Raw genomic sequence first — 20,973 nt, 5'->3', positions numbered from 1 at the left:
TTTCCCTTGGGTTTTGGAACATAGCTTCTCCTTGTTTTCTTCTTTCAGCTTTTCTCTCTCTCTCAAATTTTCAGGTAAAGCATATGTATTTCTTCGTGTTTAGATTTAAAGTATCCCCACACTTTCTTTAAAATTGTAGGATGATTCCACATCGCTTGTCATTTGTTTGAAGAAACACGGACATGGCACCACTTGGCAAGCCATGGAAGATTAGCCCTGAGCTAACATCCGCTGCCGTTCCTCCTCTTTTTGCTGAGGAAGACTGGCCCTGAGCTAACATCCGTCCCCATCTTCCTCTCTTTAGTGGGAGGCCTACCACAGCATGGTGTGCCAAGCAGTGCCATGTCCGCACCCGGGATCCGAACCAGCGAACCACGGGCCACTGAGAAGCGGAACGCGCACACTTAATCACTCTGCCACGGGGCTGGCCCCTATTATGTCTTGTTGATGTATTTATTCCTTTATCACTATGAAATGTCCCTCTTGATCTGTTTCCAGGCAATAAGCAGGGACAATTTGCTTCTCATTTGTTCTCCTTCTCCCAGCTATCAAAGTTAGTCACTGTCTGAAGTTGTTTACTGTGTGAAGAACATTGTTTGATATACTTTATTCAGTTTTCTATTTTACGGTGGCAGAGTAAGTCTGGTCCCAGGTTCTCCACCATGGCAAAAAAGAGAAGTCCTTCTGGCATTGATCATTTTAAGTCCACCGATCTGACTTTAAATGTTGGTGGGATATCATCCTTCCCTTTGTGTGTGTTTATTCATCCTTTTCTTCCATGATCCTCTCCTTAAATATACACATTACTGCAACTAACTCTATTCCTGGTCAACACTGTAAGGGTTAACAGTTAGAACAAGTCCATAAAAAAATTGCAGTCAAGATTCAATAAGCAAAAACAGTGGGATGGATATATACACTTCATTTATATATAATATATAATATATATGAGAGATTTGTAGGAGCTGGTTAAGTAGCCTCTATTATGCTGAAGTTTGAAGTCCATAGGGCAGACTGTCAAGAAAGGAAGATGTATGTAAAGTGGGGAAGATTAGAACAAGCTGGGACCCACAAGCATGAACTGGAGCCCCACAAGATGGACAGAAATCTGTGCAACTCTGATTGCCTCTGACCTGGGTGGTGCAGATGTCCTGCAGAAGCCAGGGCCCTTTGTTTGTAGCTAAACACACACGTTTGGTCCAGGAAAGAAGGAGACTGAAGGAGGATCCAGGGGAGGGTGGGGAAGTTGTAGGCCCAACTGCTGCCGCATGACAAGGTAAGTCAGCAGATGAGTTAGTGTGAGCTACGAAATGGCTGCTACTTGACTTTCTTTCCCCAAATCTCTTACAAGACTATCTCTTGAGGACTGTCCAACCAGAAACCTACAGAAGGGGGAATTCTGGAGAATGTAGTTCAACCTGGCCAAGTTGATATCAAAGATATGAAGAGAATGTTTTGGTATCTATATATGTACAAGAACCAATAGCATACTGTCTTAACTGCTGTAGATTTAAAAATAATGTCAATAAATATTGTATAAGTCCTCCAACTTTGCCATCTTCTTCAATATTTTCTTGTTTTTTAGGTTGCTGTACATTTCCAAATATGTTTTGAAATCCTGAGTTAATTTTCATAAAATACGTATGTGGAGGTTGATTGGGATTTCATTGACTCCGTTAATCAATTTGGAAATGGTCATCATCTTGACAAAACTGAATCTTCCAAAAAATGAACATAGCGTTTTCCTCCATTTAATTTCCACCAGCAATATTTTGTAGTTTTTAATGTAGATTTCTTGCACATCTTTTGTTAGATTTATTCCTAGACTTTTAAGATTTTGCTGCAAATGGAATATTTGAATTTTAATCTCCACTTGTTACACACACATACATTTTGTATAAGGTCTATAATGAAAAGAAGAAACAGAGACAAATAGTGTTCAGTCTTAGCTGAAAGTGGACATCTACATATGACTTCAAATGTGAAGTAGAGTGACTGAAGAAATAATGTAGTGAATAACCCTGCTGCACAAGTCACTCTTTAACATTGTAACCACTAACATTAACATAACAGAATGGTAATCATTAATGCTTAAATTAAAATGTTGTTTAAAATTTCAGGTTTGTTTTTACATCCTGGGAGATTGTTTCTTGATTATGAACTTTGATGGTGACTTCACAGAAGAACTCATATAACACTCAATCATTCAACGCACCTCTCATTGTCACCTAATACAAAATCATGAGACTCCAGAATTTGCTAATATTCACACCCTCCTACCATGCATGATGCTGCTGTATAATACTTCCATCCTGTACCTATATTCTAAATATCAGTCATTATTAAAAATAATGTTTATTAACTTTGTTGCTTACTATAGAATTTTGCATACTATTCTTTCATGACGTCTAAATTCATATTTAGTAATTTATCACATGTTATATCTAATATTCAAGTTATATTTGGGCTTTTATTTCAATGAGTGTATTTTTCCTTTATTGTTCTATTGGTTTCTTTTTCTTCTTTCAACTTTTTATTTTGACATAATTTCTAATTTATTGGAAAAGTGGCAAGAATAATACAAAGAATTTTTATAAATCCTTTACCTAGATTTACCAAATGCTAACAATTTACCACATGTGCTTTATTTTTCTCAATAGATAGATAGATATGGATAGATTTACATATATGTAATTTTTTTAGTTGTTGAAAGTGAATTTCAGACAAGATGTTCCTTTATCCCCAAGCACTTCATTGTGTATTTTGTAAAAACAGAGGCCTTCTCTTTCCTAACCACAGAACAATTATAAAAGCAGCATTAAAACTCTTATTTAATTTATACACCTTATTAATGTTTTGCCAATTGTGTGAATACTTTATTTCAGGAAAATTACATTGCATTCAGTTGTCATGTCTCTTTAGTCCTTTAATATGGAAGAGATTCTTAATCTTTCTTTGTCTTTCACTTCACTGACATTTTAAAAACTAAGTAGGTCAGGTGTTTTGTAGAATGTTCCCTCCGTTTGAATTTGTCTGATGTTTCCTGTAAGTTAAATTCAGATCATGCGTTTTTAGCAGGAATACCACACAAACGAGCATGTGTCCATTGTAGTTCGTCATATTGGGGGGCACGTGACGTTGATTGTCCTAACATCGGAGATGCTAACTATGATCAATTGATTAAGGTGGTGTCTGTCATGTTTCTCCACTGTCAAGTTACTGTTTTCCTTTTGCACTACTCACCACACAATTTATGCAGCTCACTTCTTTTTCATTATATTTGGTTGCTTGAAAAGAATAAGTTCAATGAAGAAGAAATTTAATATTTGATAGACGAACAAGAACAGTTTGTCAGAGCCTCAAAATTCGGTGAAAAGATCCGGCCACCCCATCCTGGAATTGAACCCGTACATTCCAGGTGACAGGCGAGGATGCACAGCCCTACGCCAAACAGGAAGTACTTGAGGGGGAAAAAATACCTCTCACTCCACCCCTATTCCAGACTCCTGGACTGCATGATCCCGGGAGACAGTGCTGGTTTACCTGCTGGTGTGACGATTCTCTTAGTAGAATCATAAACAAATATCTCAGGTTCGACTCCCTGCCAACGGAGCAGTGAATCAAGGATTTCACGGAGCTTACTTTTTTAAGTGAGATATTTTTTGCATTCTCTCAAGAAGGGCGTGATTTGGTGGAGGAGAAAATCCGAGGCGGGGGTTTCAATGATAGGAAATGAACTGGCGTCATGTTTGTTTGTTTTGTTTTTTGCCTATGGAGGCAATTTTTTAAAACATCATTGCACGGTGGGAGCTCTCTGGCAGTAAAATTTTGAGTGGGGGCTGGAGCAGGACATGTTTAGTCAAGAAGTTTGCCCTGCCGTGGTAGGAAGTGGTTAGTGAGTTCCTTTCCGTGTAATTTCAGATTGTCAAACTGATCATTTGAGAAGGTAGTACTAAATTCAGAGAGGAAAAAACATCCCGTAGTCGGCAGGATTCGAACCTGCGCGGGGAGACCCCAATGGATTTCTAGTCCATCGCCTTAACCACTCGGCCACGACTACACCTGCTGAAAAGAAACGAATTGACAGGAATCACGTGGCAGACTGAAAAAGTGATGTGTACAAACCCGCGTCTTTAGTGAGCCTGGTGGAAATGCTGAGGTGAAATGAGAGAGGAAGGGAGGCTAACCTGTCGGACATACCCAGGAATCAGGGGCACTGGAATGAGAGACATAAAGCCGTCACCGCATAAGCATCAGCGTTACCAGCAAACTTCAGGTTAGTTCAGATCACGCCCCGCGAGCGCCTGCCTGCTCTGGGAACCCGACCGGCTGGTGCGAGCTTCTGTCCTCACCACCACTGGCGTCAAACCTAGCCCATACCAAGGGGGAGGCAGGTCCTAACCCTCTTCTAGTCTGGGATGTTGGGACTTCCCGACGCCCAAGGCTCCTCTTTCATTAACGCTGTGCGAGGTGGATTCCAGGCAGGGAATCGCTTCCGCTGATTTGCGTTGCAGGTTGGGGGCGCGAAGAATGATGTGGAAAAGCCGCCTCTGTATCCCCTCGCCGTGATGTTGCTAAGCCTTTGGGCTCATACTCTGCTTTGAGTTTTAGCCGACGCAGGGGCTATTTCTTCCTAGATTTAACCAGCGCAACAGGTTTTCTTTTTCTCCTTACATTTCGACCTCAGTTGCTCAGTCACAGTGTTTTTGCCAAGTCTTGAAACTGTTTTTGTCTATCTTGCTTAGAAAATCTTAATCTAATTTTTAAAAGAAGGAGAAAGAGGAAGAGAGATCAAAGAAAGAAGGATTTATTCTATCATCTAAACAAAGAAGAAAAGGACGGAGAAGAGGAGTGAAGAGTGAAATGGTGGGGAGGGGGTGAAGAAAGACTGCATTTCTACTGACGTAAAATCAACTCTAAGAAACCTATGGTTTAATGGAGTGGAGTCTATTAAGTCGAGTTTTGGGTAAGGAGCCAGAATCCATATTTAACTGAGCAGTCTATTATATAAACTGTCTTTTCTATCAAAATGAGTATCAATCACATAAACATTCTTTAAAAATCATGCCAGGTTACGGCATGACTAAATGCAAATTTTAAGTAAAATGTAAGTTGTGTTATAGATGTTGCCACAGTTAGTCATATCATGGCCCTTTTATTTGGTCTCCTCGTTTTAAACAAGAATATAACGTTTTAGGTAAATTTCTTTGGATCTCTAGTTTGAAGGAAGTTAAATACTGAAGAAATAACACAAACGTTTCATGGTTTAAAAAATATCCCATCAAAAAAGGAAAGTGGCTGTGATTAATGCACACTGAATTTGTTTTTTCTTTTTTTTACTTAGAATACAATGAACAGAGATCCTTGACAGTTTCAATCTTGTCATATATAGTTCAAAACAGGCAGAACAAATCTATGATGTTAGGAATCAGGAAGTGATTGTTGAAGGTAGTCATGGCTGAGACAGTCCATGGGGCACCTGCTGGAGATGTTGGGAATTGTTGTTTCTCATTCTGGGTGCTGGGTACATAGATATTGTTCACTTTGTAAAAATTGCTTGAGCTGTATAATCAGGGTTTATGTACTTTTCTGCTTCACTACTGCGTTATACTATATGTCAATAAAAAATTACTTAAAAAACAAAGCCTCTCAAGTTGTTTTAAGCAGAAGGGATTAATAAAGAATTGCAGAAGCTTACAAAATTTTTTTAAAAGAGGGGTAGGGGGAGGTGCCAGCTCTAATCCAGCCCTGCGGAAATGATTCCCGAAACAACCCTGCAGAAATGTCCTCCCAGAGAGGCTGCTATTGTGTCTACAATCAAGAAAGTAGGAAATGAGGATGCTGCCACTGGAATCATTGATTTCAGGCATGTATTGCCTGAACTATACAGCAGAGATTGGCACTACAATATTCTCTCTAGGGCAGTGGTTCTCCAAATTTAGCAGGACAGCTATCTATCATGACAGAAAGCAAGTCAGCCTGGGTCTTAATTTGTAAAGGGAACAGAGTGATGACAAGGAGAAGTCAAAACCATTGAAAGAAAAGTTTAATGTTACTCATAGTTACCCTAGAAATGAGAGGCATGGCACACCACATAGGGCCACAGAGGGAGGCACCAGTTTTGGTCAAGAGGCAGAAAAGAGAAAGGGGAAAGCATAAGCCACAGTCTCTACTGAGATTTCCACAGGAAAGAAAAAGCAGGTCAGTTTAGTATTGGCTAATTTGAATAATTCTTTGAGCTTTAGGGCATGGGAGCTATCCCTAGTTGTCTGTTACCTGGCTCTGGGCTGATGTAGGACACAGGCAATATTGGCTTAGTGTGAGAGAGTTAGATAAAGGAGGTGGTTCAGACCATGGGCTCTGGATTGCAGGTGATGTAAACAACTCTGGCAGTTAATTTGGCCCTGTGATTAACGGGTACCAAATGGACAAACGCAGAAGCTAAGAAAATACGGAACAGTCAGAAAGCAATTTACATTTCTCAACAAGTTGTCAAATGCTGCTGCTGGTGCTGGTCTGGGGACCACACTTTGAGAAACACATGTTCTGGAGCACACCATGCCTCCTAGATGTGAATTAGCAACACAATGGATGTGCCTTACCTTGCAGAAAATTCCAACAAGTCCATGACAATTCTTGTCTTGTCAGCACAAAAAACAATGAACCAGAAGTTGGCTCATTTCCACATTTGAAAACTCCAAGGCAAAACTTAAGTCACACTTAGAACCCTAGCTGAAAGGGAGATAGGGAAATGTAGTTTTAACTTTCTAGCCTCTATAGTGTGGGAAGAATCACCTGAAGGAGATAGAAATAGATGGTTACTGCCAAAAATGGGGGGCCTGCCCACAGGATTAACAATAATTTGTCAGTATCACCCTGAGGGGAAGTTGACTGTCACTGTCCTTGAAAGAGGACTCTACTGTTAGAGACCACTGTGTCAGCCACTGCCCTAGGAGACTACCCAGATTCCTACCATCTGATTTCTTGCAGATAGCATAGTCTTTTTTCTTATTGATTTAAGGAGTTCTTTATACATTCTAGACATACGACTTTTGTCAGATATATGTATTACAAATATCTTCTTCTACTCTGTGCCTTTTCACACTGCTAATAGTGTCTTTGGAGGTACTAAAGTTCTTAAATTTAAAGAAGTCCAATTTATCAATTGTTTTTATGGTTTTTGCTTTTTGTTCTTATTAAACAGGACCTCTTTGCCAACCCAAAGTTCATGAAGATAGTCTCCTGTTTTCCTCTATAACTTTCATTGTTTTACCTTGAACATTTAGGTCTTTAATCCATCTTAAATTAGCTTAGGGAATAGTTTACAGAGGAGATCAATGTCCACATTGTTTTCCTTTGTATATTCAGTTGACGAAGCACCACCTCTTGAAAAATTTATCAGTTTCCCCATCGAATTGCGAAGACACTTTGTTAAACGTATGTCATTTTTTTATGGACATACCTATTTTGTTCTGTTGATCTCTTTGTTTATCTGTATGTCAGTAACACACTTTCTTAATTAGTTTACCTTTAGAATAAGCCTTGTTACGTGGTAGCAAAAGTCCTCCAGATTTGTACTTCCTCTGCAAGATTTCCTTTCCTATTCAAGTTCTTTCCACTTGCACATACATTTTAGAGACAGTTTGTTAACTCTACCAAAAGTTCTGTTTAAATATTTTATTTCAATTACATGGAATCTGAGTCTTTCAATCAATGAATATGGTATATCCTTTCATTTATCTAGATATTTAAAAAAATTCTCTGCACAGTGATTTGGAGCTATTAATGTAGCCCTGTTGCACATTTTTATTACATTTATTGTTATATCTATTATGTTATTGATAGTTTTCTTGCTATTGTAAATGACATTTTAAAAAATTGTCTATTTCTGTCAGTACAACATATATTTGAAAATTGAGTTTTGTATCCATCAAATTTGCTATTTTTACTTAATAATGCTAATAATTCATAGATTTTTGGAATTTTCTGAGCACATAATCATATCAACTTCAAATGACGACAGTTTTACTTCTTCATTTCCCATTTTAATATCTTGTAATTTTTTGCCTTGTCTTATTTCATCTGCTAAAATCTCCAATACTATGTTGAATAGCAGTCATGTTTGTCTTGGTCCCAATTTCTGGGAGAAAGTGATAAATATTTACCATAATTAGGATGTTAGATGTAGGATTTTGTTTATATGAATTATGAGATTAAGAAGTCTCCTTTCTATTCCTAGACTGCTAAAAATTTTAAAAGAGTGGCACTGAATTTTGTCAAATGCTTTTCCTGCATCTACTGATAAGATTATTTGCTTTTTCTCTTTCACTTTGTGATAAATTTAAAGTGACTTGTTTTTTATATTAAACAAATTTCATGTTACTAAAACAAACATTACCTCTTTACTTTTGATTGTTCTTTCTATACGTTACTGGAGGTGATTGCTTTTATTTTGTTTAGTGGTTTCGCATCTAGAATGTTTAACACAAAGATTAATTTATAATTTCTTCTCTAGTGACATCTTTGTCAGATTTTAGTATGAAGATTATGCCAGCCTCCGAGAAGAATTGGGAAGTGTTTTTGCCTTTTCTATTTTCTGAAAGAGTATATGTATGATATTAGCTCTTCCTTACTGTTTTAAGATTTCAACAGAGAAGATACTTTTGCGTAGTGCTCGCTTTGTCAGAAGGAGTTATAGGCTGAATTGTGTATCCCCAAAAGTTATATATTGAAGTCCTAACCTCCAGTACCTCAGAACGTGACTATGTTTGGAGATAGAGTCTTTAAAGAGGTGATTAAGTTAAAATGAGGCTATTAGGCTGGAAACTAATACACTCTGGCTGGTATCCCTATAAGAGGAAATTTGGACACACAAAGACACACCAGGGATGAGCAAGCACAGAGGAGTGACCATGTGCGGACACAGCAAGAAGGTGGCCATCTGTAAGCCAAGGAGAGAGGCTGCAGGAGAAACCAAACCTCCTGATACCTTGCTCTTGGACTTCTAGCCTCCAGAACTGTGAGAAAATAAATTTCTGTTGTTAAGCCACTCAGTCTGTGGTATTTTGTTATGGCGGCCACAGCAAATTAATACAGAAGGTAATTATGATTTTAATTTCTTTAATAGACTTCAGACTATTTGAAATTTTAATTTCTTTTTTTAACTTTTTATTAAGATTATGATAGTTTACAACCTTGTGAAATTTCAGTTGTACATTACTGTTAGTCCTGTTGTAGGTGCACCACTTCACCCTTTGTGCCCTCCCCCACCCCCCATTTCCCCTGGTAACCACCAATCAATTCTCTTTGTCTATATGTTTAACTTCCACCTATGAGTGGAATCATACAGAGTTCATCTTTCTCTGTCTGGCTTATTTCACTTAACATATTACCTTCAAGGTCCATCCATGTTGTTGTGAATGGGACGATTTTGTCTTTTTTTATGGCTGAGTAGTATTCCATTGTATATATATACCATATCTTCTTTATCCAATCATCAGTTGATGGGCATTTAGGTTGCTTCCATGTCTTGGCTATTGTAAATAATGCTGCCATGAACATAGGGGTGCATGGGACTTTTGGAATTGCTGATTTCAAGTTCTTTGGTTAGATACCGAGTAGTGGGATGGCTGGGTCATAAGGTATTTCTACTTTTAATTTTTTGAGAAATCTCCATACTGTTTTCCATAATGGCTGCACCAGTTTGCATTCCCACCAACAGTGTATGAGGATTCCTTTTTCTCCACAACCTCTCCAACATTTGTCACTTTTTGTTTTGGTTAGTTTTGCCATTCTAACAGGTGTAAGGTGATATCTTAGTGTAGTTTTGATTTGCATTTCCCTGATGATTAGTGATGGTGAGCACCTTTCCCTGTGTCTATTGGCCATCCGTGTATCTTCTTTGGAGAAATGTCTGTTCATGTCCCCTGCCCATTTTTTGATCGGGTTGTTTGATTTTTTGTTGTTGAGCTGTGTGAGTTCTTTAAATATTATGGAGATTAACCCTTTGTCGGATAAATAACTTGTAAATATTTCTTCCCAATTAGTGGGGTTTTTTTTGTTTCAATCCTGTTTTCCCTTGCCTTGAAGAAGCTCTTTAGTCTGATGAAGTCCCATTTGTTTATTCTATTGTTTCCCTCAGCTGAGGAGTTATGGCGTCCGAAAAGATTCTTTAGAAACTGATGTCAAAGAGTGTACTGCCTATATTCTCTTCTTATTGTTTCAGGTCTAATCTTTCGGTCTTTGATCCATTTTGAGTTTATTTTTGTGAATAGTGAAAAAGAATGGTCAATTTTCATTCTTTTAAATGTGGCTGTCCAGTTTTCCCAGCACCATTTGTTGAAGAGACTTTCTTTTCTCCATTGTAGGCCCTCAGCTCCTTTGTCGAATATTTGCTGTCCACAGATGTTTGGGTTTATTTCTGGGCTTTCAATTCTATTCCATTGATCTGTGCACCTGTTTTTGTACCAGTACCATGCTGTTTTGATTACTGTAGCTTTGTAGTATGGGAAATTTTAATTTCTTTTTGCATCTGCTTTTGTAAGTTGTGTTTATGAAGGAACATGTAATTTATCCTCTATTATGGATTTTATTCCCCCCGAACAATTCATTTCGTCCTCTATCTCTGATCTTGATATCAATAAGATCTTTAATGTAGTCCTCTTTTTTTTTTTATTAATGTTATGATAGATTACAACCTTGTGAGATTTCAGTTGTACATTTTTGTTAGTCATGTTGTGGGTACACCACTTCCCCCTCTGTGCCCTCCCCCCACCCCCCCTATTCCCTGGTAACCACCGATCAGATCTCCTTATCAATATACTAACTTCCACCTATGAGTGGAGTCATATAGAGTTCGTCTTTCTCTGACTGGCTTATTTCGCTTAACATAATACCCTCGAGGTCCATCCACGTTGTTGTGAATGGGCCAATTTTGTCTTTTTTTATGGCTGAGTAGTATTCCATTGTGTATATATACCACATGTTCTTTATCCAATCATCAGTTTCTGGGCATGTAGGCTGGTTCCACGTCTTGGCTATTGTAAATAATGCTGCCATGAACATAGGGGTGCAACGGACTCTTGAGATTTCTGATATCAGGTTCTTAGGATAGATACCCAGTAATGGGATGGCTGGGTCATAGGGTATTTCTATTTTTAACTTTTTGAGAAATCTCCATACTGTTTTCCATAGTGGCTGTACCAGTTTGCATTCCCACCAACAGTGTATGAGGGTTCCTTTTTCTCCACATCCTCTCCAACATTTGTCACTCTTGGTTTTGGATGTTTTTGCCAATCTAACGGGTGTAAGGTGATATCTTAGTGTAGTTTTGATTTGCATTTCCCTGATGATTAGCGATGATGAACATCTTTTCATGTGTCTATTGCCATATTCATATCTTCTTTTGAGAAATGTCTGTTCATGTCCTCTGCCCATTTTTTGATTGGGTTGTTTGTTTTTTTGTTGTTAAGAATGTAGTCCTCTTTTTATCCTTGATTTTTCTTCTCTGTTTTTCATTCTTTAAAAAAAAATCAGTCTTGATTTGGGGTAACAATTTTACTAATTAAAAAACAAATTTTTGCTTTGTTGATTTCCTCTATTTTTTCTTTCTTTTTCAGTGATTACAGCTTTTATTCTTATTATGTTTTTCCTTCTAACTTTTTAAAGTTTAATTTACTGGATTTTTTAGCTAGGTTCTTGAAATGAAAGCTTAGATCATTAAATTTCCGTTTTTCGTCTCTTTTAATATGTGAATTTGGAGCTAAAAATTAGACTTTGAGCACTGTTTTATCTTCATGGCACAAGTCGTGATGTATCCTATTTTCATTATCATTCAGTTAAAAATATTTTATAATTTTTTAACTTATTTGACCAATGGGATTACTTAATTTTCAAACTTTTTGGAATTTTTGATTTATTTATATTATTGATACTGATTTTTATTTAATTATACTGTGCTCAGAGAACATACTCTGTGTGATCTCAATCTTTTGAAACGTGTTGAGACTTGTATTATGCTCAGAATATGGCGACTTTGTTAAATGTTTCATGTGTACCTCAAAAACAAAGATTCTGCAGTTGGGTAAAATATTAATCCTATTGCTTAAAATTTCCTTACTAAATTTTTGTCTGTTTGTCCCATTAGTTATTTCTATAGAAGTATTAAAATATTCAAGTATGATTATGGGTTTTTTCCCCTCCATTTAGCTCTGTCAATCTTTTGTTTTCTACACTTTGAAGCTGTTATTATGAGAATACAAATATAGGGTTGTAGTATCTTCTTACTAAATTTACCCTTGAGGTTATGAAACAGCCTCATTATTTCTAGTAATGCTTCTTTCTTGAACATCTATAAAAGTCCAATTATTATCATTAAAGTGGTTCTGGTCTATCTTTTTTGCTTACTTGTTCTGATATGTCTTTTACATTCCTTAATGTTAATCCTTTTAAAAATCCATATGTTTAAATTGTACACCTTATAAAGAGCATGTAGTTTGGGTAAATTTTTTCCATTATGACCATCTTTGTCTTTTAATTCAAATTTTTAGTCTACTTACATTCAAGATAAATATTTATTTAGTTGAGTTTGCATGCTATTCTTTTAATTTTGCTAATGTGATCATTGTTCTCTAATTCCTGCTCCCTTGCCTCTTTTTAGATTGAAAAGTATTTATATTATTCTACTTCTCCTGGATTAATTTTCAGTTATATATAAAAGATTTTAGTGTAGCTGTCTTCTCATCTTTTATTAGATTTACCCCAGGGAATTGACACTTTTGATGCTATTGAAATTGGAACTTTCAATTTTTAATTTCCACTTTCTTTTCTTGGTACATACAAATACACTTGACATTTTGTATATTGACCATGAAATCAGCTACCATGCTAATTCACCAATTAATTCCAATTTTCAGATTCTTTATTTTTCTTTAGTCTCAAGAATGTCCTTTATTATGTCTTGTAATGTGCATCTGCTAGAGAGGAATTCTCCCTGCTTTTGTTTGAGTTAAACCATCCTTATTTTGCCTTAATTTTCCTCATTTTATAAATTTAGGTATAATTTACATCCCATAAAGAGCACAAATATTAATTATACAGCTTGATGAATTTTAACATATGCATATACCTGTGTAAAAATCACCATGATCAAGATACAGAATATCTTCAGCAATACAAAAGCCTCTCTTTTGTACCACTCCGATCAGTGCATGCCCTCTCCCGCAAGGTCAATTACTCTCCTCATTTCTATCACCATAAAATAGTTTTGCTGTTTTTGCACTTCTTCTAAGTGGAAATGTAAAGTGTGCACTCTTCTGTATCTTCTTTTGAGTGACATTATATCTGTGAGATTTGTCCATGTTACTGTATCAGTAGTCAATCATTATAATGACTGTATAATATTACACAATTCCATTCTACCACAGACGGACATTTAGGTGGTTTCAAATTTTGATTATTACAAATAAAGTTGTTACGGACATGCGTGTATATGTTATTTATGTTAGTTATATACTCAAGCAGTGGAATATCCAAGTCATAGGAAATACCATGCTTAGCTTTTGTAGATATAGGGAAACATTTTTTCAAAGTGGTTATTCTAATTTATACTCCTACTAGCAATGCGAAAATGTTCTTACTACCAATCAGCATTGTTAGAATTTTTAATTTTAGCCATTCTGGTGGGTGTGTAATGCTATCTAATTTTGGTTTTGATTTGCATTTCTCTGATGACTAATGATGCTGAGTGCCTTTTCATATGCTTCTTGACCATTTTGAATCTCTTGTAAAGTATCTGCCAATTTTGTACAATCTCTTGTAAAGTGTTTTGCCCATTTTCAAATTAGATTGTCTGTCTAATTCTTATTGATTTGTGGAGGTTCTTTATATATCTGTATATTAGTCATTTGATGGTATATATAAATACAAATCCCTCCTCCCATTCCACGGCTTGGGTTTTCACTCTTTTAATGAGTGTCTTTTGCAGCCAATACATTCTTAATCTAAAATGTCTAACTCATCAACTTATTTTATGACTTGGATTCTTTATGTCCTGTTTGAGAAATCTTTGCCTCACCTAAGTCCATGAAGATATTCTACTATGTTTTCTTCCAGGAACTGTGCTATTGTTTCCTTTCACATGAAGGTCTATCTTGAAATAGTTTTGTTTATAATTGTGTGTTTATGAGGTAAGATTCAAAGTTTATTTTATTCTATATGTATATCAAAATATTGCATCATCATTTATTAAAAAGATCATCCTTGCTCTTAACTGAATAGACCTAGGACCTATTTTGTAAATTGGCAGCATAAGTCTTCTAGTTTAGTTTCTCTTCTTCAATATTTACTTGACTTTTCAAATTCCTTTGAATTTCCAAATATATTTTGGAATCAGTCAATTTCCACAAAAATACCTGCTGAGATTTTGATTGGAATTTCATTGAGTCTATTGATCAATTTAGGAAAAAATGATATCCTAATACTGTGGAATCTTCCAAAATATAAACCTGGTATATCACTTAACTTATTTAGCTCTTCTTTAATTTATCTCAGTAAAGTTTTGTAGTTTTTAGTGTAGGCTTCTTGCACACTTTTGTTAGACTTATTTCTAGCTGATAAATGTTTGTAATGCTATTGAAAATGGAATTTTACTTTTCACTTTCCTGTTGCTAGTATATCTTAACATGTGTGATATTTTACATATTGACCATGAAGGAAGTAACCATTAGTAAGTAAATTCACTTACTAATTCCAATAGTTTTTAGATTCTTCTCAGTTTTGTACATTTATAATCATATTATCTTCCAACAATGAAGGCTTTATTTATTTCCCAATATTAATATCAATTTCTATTTTCTTGTTTTATTGCACTAGCTTTTTACTTCCAGTACAATGTTGAGCAGAAGAGATAATGTAGACATGCTTGTCATGTTCCCAAACTCAGGCTCATTGCAGATATTTTATAGTTAACCTTTATTAGACTAAAGAAATTCCCTTCTATTCATCATTTGTAGAAGTTTTTTAATCATGAATTGATGTTGAATTTATCAAATTCTTTTTCTCTGTCTGCTAAGAGGGTCATTTGGTTCTTGTATTTATTCTAGTGATGTGGTAAATTACATTTTAAAAATATTAAATCAATCTTGAATTCCTAGAATAAATCCCATTTGGTCATAATGTTTTAGCTTTCAAAAAAATATGCTCAATTTGATTTGCTAATATTTTGGCTAACAGTTTAGAATCTATGTTTATAAGAGATATTGGCCTATAGTATTGCATTCTCATGGTATCTTTTCAGGTTTGGTGTCAGAGTTATATTGGTCCCATAAAATGAACTGAATGATGTTCTCTCTTTTTCTCTTCTCCAAAAAGGTTTCTCTAAGATTGATGTTTATCTCTTGTTTGTATAGAAGAATTCACAAATGAATCTATCTAGGCCTGGAAGTTTATATGAGTGACTTTTTAACCGTGGATTTAATTTCTTTAATAGGCATAAGACAAAGATTTCCTCGTGTTTTTTGTATCAGTTGTAATATATTGTGTTTTTCAAGGATTGTATCCATTTCATCAAATGCTTCACATATATTGACATAAAGATGTTTATAATACCTCTTTCTTGCTTTTTCAGTATATTTAGGATATATATGAATATCATCTATTTCAATCCTATTGCTGGCACTTTGTGTTTTATCTTACTCCTTTTTTTTTCTTGGTTACTCTTATTCACAGTATACCTATTTTATCAATCTTTTCTAAGAATCAACCTTTTACTTTGTAGATTTTCTCTGACGTATGTCTGCTTTCCATTTGTTGATTTCTGCACTTATTTTAAAGCTCCTTCTACTTTTTGCATTTAAGTTTCTGCCTTCCTAAAACTTCTGGAATTAGATCACTGAATTTCACCCTTTCACTAGTTCTAATGCATGCAGTTAAAGGTAAAAATTTCCATCTAAGAACAGCTTTAGCTACATCAAATGAATTAGGATATACCATATTTTTGTTACCACTCAGTTCAAAATATTATAAAATTTCTATTGCACTTTCTTCTTTGACCCATGGAGTATATAGACATGTATTGCTTTTTTTTCCAAAAATTCAAAGGTTTCTGGTAGTCTTTCTGGAATACACAAAGATTGAGCCTTTGTTATGATTGGTCTATGTTAGACTTTCCTCACTTTTAAGACCTAGCCCCTACTCCTTTTGTGTGGTCTTACAGCTAGAGTTTGTCACTTACTGCTAAGGGTTAAAGCTTCTGAAATCTTAAATGACACCTGATAGTGTTCACCAAGTTTCCTCCAACTGAAAGAGACAAAACCACGCAGCTGCTGAATCCCTACAGATCATTAGGCTTCCAGTTGCTCTTTCCTACAGAGTTTTGGAAAATCTTCCTGAGTATGTGAAATTTAGGCCTTAGCCAATGATGTAAGGAGAATTTATACATAGAAAGTTGAGCTCCTTCTCTGTGGTTCCCCCATTATCTGAATTTTGACTCTCAGGGTCTACGGATTTGGTAGCCCCAAACACTGACGAGTGTCTCCTCAGTCCAGTGCAACTGCTTCCTTCCATTTGAAGTCTATTCCAAAATGCTGCAAAATAGAACATGACCTCAAGGGCAAGCCCTCATGCAACTCATATCCTGTGTTTCTCTTCTCTCAAGGATTATAGCCCTTCAAGCTCTGCCCACATTGATTGCTCATCGGTGCCTTTATAGTTCTTATCTATGATGAATCATTTTTTGTCCATAAAAAAAAGAATATTTTGTCTCTGAAGAAAATAAATAATAGTTAAAGACAAATGAGATTCAATTTGTTAGGTGAAAAGGAAGGAACATCGATCCCTCAACTGTGTGGTTGAGTTACTGAAGAAATAATCTAGTGGTTGCAAAATAATATTAACTTTTAAATTAGACTACCAAAATTTCATGACAAAATGTTAATAACAAATTTTAAATTAAAATTTCAGATTCATTCTTATATCTTGGGAGGCTGTTCCTTCATTTAAAAACTGTTTGGCTTTGAACATGGCTCACAGAAATACTGATTTTAACACTCATCCATTCAGCAACTAGTCCAAAGTATGTATTGAGTGTATTTCTAATTCTAACCTTATTTGTCATTATAAGGGAATGTAGAATGATTTGGATTTGGTCACACCTTCTCATCTTACATGTTATTGCTGTTTGAATCTTATTACTATCTTGTTTTCATATCTCAAAACGTAGTCATTATTAAACAATGTTGTTTTAGGCACATTCTTTATTTAGCTTTTCTCATTTGTTAGGAATTTCCTTGCTCACTATAGCATTTTGCATTTCATTCCTTCATCAGTTCTAAACTCCTATTCATTAATTTACTCCTTACCTCTTTCATATCTATGGTTCAAACTGTATATTTGTGCCTATAAATTTTGATGAACATATTTTTCATTTAGGGTTTTTAGTCCTTTTCATCTTTTGATCTTTTATTTTGAAATACTTTAACTTTGAAATAACTTCAGATTGACAGAAAAGTTACAAGAATATGGAGAATTCCTGGCTACGTTTTACCCTGTTCCCCAAATGTTAGCATATTTAGCATATTACTGTATTCTTTTCCTTTTCTCTTTCTCTGTTATATATATGAGAGAAAAGCATTTATGTATATACATATATACTTTTTTCCAAACTGTATAACACTGAGTTTGAAAACACCCCTTTACCCTTAAATATTCCAGTATTTTCTTAAGACAAAGGAATTCTTTTATATAACCATAGAAGAATTAATACTGATAAAATAATATTATTTAATCTACAAGCTTTATTCGAATTTCACCAATTGTTTCAATAATATCCTCTATAGCAAAAAAAAAAAAAAAAAAGTCACAGGTCATGTGCTGCATTCAGTTGTCTTTAGTCTGGAACATTTAATCTTTCTTTGTGTTTCATAATATGTATTGCTATTTTTGAGGAGTATAATTCAGTTATTTTGTAGAACGTACCTTTAATTTGAGTTTGACATTTCCTCTGATTAGAGTCAGATTACGCATTTTTTGCCAGCAGTAGCACAAAAGTGACGTTTATCACATCAGGAGGTAAATTTGGCTTGTCCCAAAACTGGTTGAATCACTTGGTTGGAGAAGTACCTATACCCGATTTCTCCACTGTAGAGATGCTGGTTTCCTCTTCATACTACTGAATACTACGTCACTGACTATTTTGTTGGTACGCATTTGACCGGAAGAACAGAGAAAGTGACCACCGGAAGGTACTTTCTAAGAATCAAACTTTTCTCCTCTCCAGGAAGATCGAACCCTGGTCTCCCGCGTGACAAGCAGAGATACGCACTACCACACTAACAAGGAAAAGGACAAGAATGCTGTTCTAAGAAATCCTCATAAAGCTACTCAATGTTGTCCTTATTCCTTTGCTCCGCAGGCTACGTTTCCCCCATCAGCCTTACACAACACGATTCAGCGTCCGGGCCGAACGTGTGCACGTGTAGCCTTGAGTCCACTCCAGTCCCTCCCTCACTTCCGGGAACAGGCAGCGCGGTGGGACTGCGGGAGATGGCGCTAAGTGAGAGACTTAAAAGGCAAAAGGGAAAGATAAAAAGTGCCCTCTCTAGTTTACTTTGTTGATGCACTGGTTTCTGTCTTCACTCACAACCTTTATCTGAATCCTAGCGAACACAGCAGGGAGTCGTTAAACCCTAAAAGAGGCGTAAGTTGATTCTACTGAGGCTTTAAGAAGCAGGGTTTCGAAGGCAGGCAATGCAGAGGCGAAGGAAAAGAAGACTGTAGGGGAACGTAAGAAGGAAAGAAAAGTCTGTTCCCTGCGTGTCACGCAGAAGCCACATGGTGAGTTTGCCTGGAACAGAGAAAAAGCACCACGTAGTCGGCAGGATTCGAACCTGCGCGGGGAAACCCCAATGGATTTCTAGTCCATCGCCTTAACCACTCGGCCACGACTACCTGAACAACTGGCTCCCTATGTCAATCCTCAAAAAGAAATTCCTTCAGGTGACCTACCACAAGAGCGAAAGGGAAAACAAGTCAGGATAAAAATGGCCCCTGGCACAAGAAAACATACTCTATGAATTGAATAGAAACCCTCAGTTGAAGTGCAAGTTTGGCATGGAGATCAGCCTCTCTTGGGCAGCCGCGAGAATGGAGAGCATTAGAAGAGGAGTCCTCACGGAATCAGTAATAGTTTCCCCAAACGACTTAGGCTTCTGTATTATCCTCATCTGAAACCAAACAGACTTCTCAACGAAATGGAATCAGACTCTCATCCTAGTTCTAGGCCTGATTCATGTACCCTTTGTTTGGAACTTCCAGGCATTGAGGCTCCTTGATAAAGGCTAATGGCTTTCAGAGAGGGACTTTATTCCTCTGATTTGTGTTCCAAGTGGAGGGCGAGAAAAAGCTTCCGGCACCCCCTTGCAGTGGCGTCAGTAAGCGCCTAGGCCTACATCAATCCTAAGAGCATCAATCCTGTAGGGTTTGCACAGTGCTTTGCATTGCACAATGCGCTTCCACGCTACAGTCGGGTGAAAAACGAAATTTATAAATGGTTCGTGAGTTCCTGTCCCCCCTGGAACCTGGCTACCTTCCAAACGGATGATCCTAGTTTGATTTTTGACCAAAGCAAGAGCTCATTTTCTTAAAATTTAACCAAGGCCAGTATGTTTTCTTTCCTCCTTCTTATGTTGGGGTCTCAGAGTCTAAAGCTATGGGTCACGTGTTTTCCTGAGCCGGTTGGGTGCATAGATTACTTTTATTGGCTTTTGTCTATTTCTTGGTATCACATACTAATTTCAGAAAAGAGGAAAACGATAGCAAATGGAGAAGTCACGTCGCCTAAACAGAGAGATGAGGAAGAGGGATAAGAAAAGAGAGGGAGAGAAGAGAGTGACACTAAGGAAGAAGGGAGAGAAACAAGAAATCAATGGTTTTATGGGAAACAACACGCTCTGAAGAGATAGGCACGAAGCAGCTTTGATATAAATTATGTATAGAAGATTGCTGTCCATAATTTATACACATCACATCCTTTTATTTGGTGTACAGATTTTTGTCAAGCATATATGATTTTTTTTCCTTGCTAAAGTCATTTGGAATGCTAGCTTTGATTGAAATTAGGTACTGAAGAAATACCAAAAACCTCTTGTGCTTAAAAGAAAAACCTGCAAAATAGAAAGCAATTAGTGATGCATTTGAACTAACATTATTAATCAGCATGTTGTTTGTTTTATGGTAACAATGAACAAGGGGTGGACACGGCTGCAACTTCGTTTTACTGGACTGAAAATTTTCTTTTAAATGGCAGACTGGATCTTGGCAAAGGAAGAGTGAAGGTTGAATTGCAGGAAACAAAATAGTTATTATTTTAGTCCTAGACTGGAAACAAACCAAATGTCCATCTACAGTGGAAAAGACAAATTGTGAGGGTTTTTTTTCATACAATGGAATACCACACCATGAAGAGAGTGAAGAAACTGCAAGTACACACAACCACATTGATGAAATCATACAAACTAATATTGAGTGGGGAAAAGCTACACACAAAAGAATGCATACCATAGTGCATTCCAACTTTAGAAAGTTCAAAAACAGGTGAAACTCATCTACAGTATTAGAAATCAGGATAATAATTACCCTTGGGAAGTAGTGACTGGGAGTTTTCCTCTACCCTTAGGGGGAATTTCTGGGATTCTGGTAATGATTGTGGTTCTCAAATTGGATGCTGGGTATATTGGTGTGCTTGCCTTGTGTAAATATATTGAGTTGTTCACTCTCATATTCTTTTTTGTATGTCTGTTAAACTTCGGTAAATATTTCTCTTTTAAAAAAATCCTTCATCAGTAAGATGTAATACTTTTGCTGCCACAAAAAGGTATGTTATATATGACTATTTATTGGTGACACACACTAAGATATTCATTATGTATTTTTCGAGTAAAAACAAAAATTTGATTAATACCCAAATCCTATCCATTG

The 20,973-nt window shown here is 36.2% G+C and overlaps 2 non-coding genes across 2 annotated transcripts; both read right to left on the bottom strand.

Moving 5' to 3' along the window:
* Nucleotides 1-3,978: 3,978 nt before the first annotated feature.
* Nucleotides 3,979-4,060, bottom strand: TRNAS-AGA (transfer RNA serine (anticodon AGA)). Its single transcript has one exon. It is a non-coding gene; the product is annotated as a tRNA-Ser (tRNA).
* A 14,803-nt stretch (nt 4,061-18,863) lies between these two features.
* TRNAS-AGA (transfer RNA serine (anticodon AGA)) lies at nt 18,864-18,945 on the bottom strand. The gene has a single exon. It is a non-coding gene; the product is annotated as a tRNA-Ser (tRNA).
* Nucleotides 18,946-20,973: the final 2,028 nt, after the last annotated feature.

The sequence above is a fragment of the Equus przewalskii genome, chromosome 19 (genome assembly GCF_037783145.1).
Source record: "Equus przewalskii isolate Varuska chromosome 19, EquPr2, whole genome shotgun sequence".
NCBI lineage: Eukaryota > Metazoa > Chordata > Mammalia > Perissodactyla > Equidae > Equus > Equus przewalskii.
Note: the sequence above shows the minus strand (reverse complement) of the source record. Positions and strands in the feature narration are given on the sequence as shown.